This window comes from Lipotes vexillifer, unplaced genomic scaffold (genome assembly GCF_000442215.2).
Source record: "Lipotes vexillifer unplaced genomic scaffold, Lipotes_vexillifer_v1.1 scaffold921, whole genome shotgun sequence".
Lineage (NCBI taxonomy): Eukaryota > Metazoa > Chordata > Mammalia > Artiodactyla > Lipotidae > Lipotes > Lipotes vexillifer.
In genome coordinates this window covers 772621-774612 of record NW_006787800.1, presented here as the reverse complement: position 1 = coordinate 774612, position 1992 = coordinate 772621, and the positions used below count along the sequence as shown (strand labels likewise).

The following is a 1992-nucleotide window of genomic DNA, read 5'->3' as shown; positions in this document are numbered from 1 at the left end:
GGAAAGAATCCTTGTTCAATTGCCAGACAACTATCAAATCCAGGAAATTCATAGCAAAAAAAGCATCAAACCTGGCAGAGAAATAAGCATGAAGGGTCAGTAACTGATTCTGATATTAAAACTACTTGATATCCAGCCAACCAGAGGAGTCTTTTCTGGATTCACCCTGGAGGATGATGATCCCAAGAGAGATGATCTGAGTGGAAGTTTCCAGGCCAGGATGACCCAAAACATCCACCTGCTAGCAATGCAGGAACCAGGGCATCAAGTTTCTCTGGCAGGGGGATTCTTACTGTATATCAAGTGCTTCTGGTCAGATTTCTTCCCTCTGCTTTCATCTTTTTGCTGGTGCTGCCAAGCTTAGTTTCTAAACTTCCATGTTGGTTTTAGAACCTGGTAAGCCCTGAGTACCAGAGTTGTACTGATTTCCTGCTTCCCAAGGGAGCAGGAGAGAAGGTACAAGAGAAGGAGAAATGAAACAGGAAGTAACGTGGAAAAGAGAGACAGGAAATCTGGACAGTTTCGGATCATGACCCAGGTATCAGGTGTCTCCCTATGACAGGTGGCTGTAGAAATCAACACCTGCTTGAGCTTTGTTCTCGTGCTGAGTTCATTGGAGGATATTACTCTCATATGTATACTCAACTGTGTGACTTCACGCATAATTGGTTGTTGCTTGCTCATCTTTTCCCCTGGAGAGAAATCAGAGTTTCTTAAGTGGGAGATATTTCCCTGCCTGGTGAAGATAGAGATTTTTTTCTCAATCTTTATTCCCCCAGTTGGCATAGATATGAAAGCCAGCTGGGAAAATATGGGTTGAAAAAAATATTTCAGAGTGGCATTTATTCAAGACTCAAAACATAACGGGTGGCTTGTAGGGCAGAGAGATAGATGTCCTCCCTTAAGGCTTAACTCGAGAGCATCAGCACAGACTGAGGAGAGCTAATTTACTATTTTCTGAAAGGAAATGGGCTTGAGAATGATTACAGCAAAATGCTCAAACAGAAGAAGCATCACAACTTTTTACTGAATTCTTGTTTGGGATGTTTTTTTGTAAACTTATCAATCATTTTGTGACATTTTACAGTGTAACAAGAGTTTGGTGTTTGTGAAACATCATTTTGAAATTGCCCCAAACTAGATTCCTCTCTCTCTCTCTCTCATCAGACTGACATTGGGTACAAATCCACGAATCTGAAATGACTGGTCTATTCACTCAAACTCTTTTGATTGCAAGTTATAGAAGTCAACCTGAGTTGGAAAAAATAAAAGGGAATTTTGTGTAAAAAAAAGGAAAATCTTAGGAAGCCTCAGAGAAGAAATTCAGCTGGGTCCCAGGAATGTTTTGGAATTCAATTCTGGAAAGCCCTCAAGTGTGTCTCTTCTCCATACACTTTGCTGTATTTTTCTTGATCTCATCAGATCTGTTTTTATGGCAGATTAAGTCTTTCCCATAGCTCCCAAATCCACATATTATAATTTCAGTCTCCCAGCATGACCGCAGAGCAGTTTAAAGCAGTGTTCCATATTCATGGAAGAGAACATCTGTTTGCTACCCATCCCCCATCCCCTTATGTCAGAAAGCCACCCTTGGTTTCATCATACACAGTCTGAACATGGCTTCTGGGATTTTAGGGTTTCCAGAAAAAGAAAGTTGTTTTGGGCTTGCTGGATTGTACTAGATTCGTCTATCCTATCATGCCCCAAGTGAGTATGCTGCCTGGCACTGAGGATGCTCTCAATAAATATTTCTCAAATGAAATATTTATTGACTGAATACGCTGGCAAGGATATAGGAACATGTTTGACTAGATAAATGAAGATTTTTTGCATTTTGAACGTCATAATAGTAGATCTTAATGAGTTGATTGTGCTGTAACAGGTAACTAAAACTAGTTACATTAGTTAAAAATCATTTGATTGGGCTTCCCTGGTCGCAGTACTTTTGAGAGTCCGCCTGCCGATGCAGGAGACGCGGGTTGGTGGCCCGCT

General features: G+C 40.9%; 1 protein-coding gene across 1 annotated transcript in view; it reads left to right on the top strand.

The window, feature by feature from the left end:
* Positions 1-1992, top strand: part of MLIP (muscular LMNA interacting protein) — a 296550-nt gene that overhangs the window by 213068 nt on the left and 81490 nt on the right. The window lies entirely within an intron of this gene.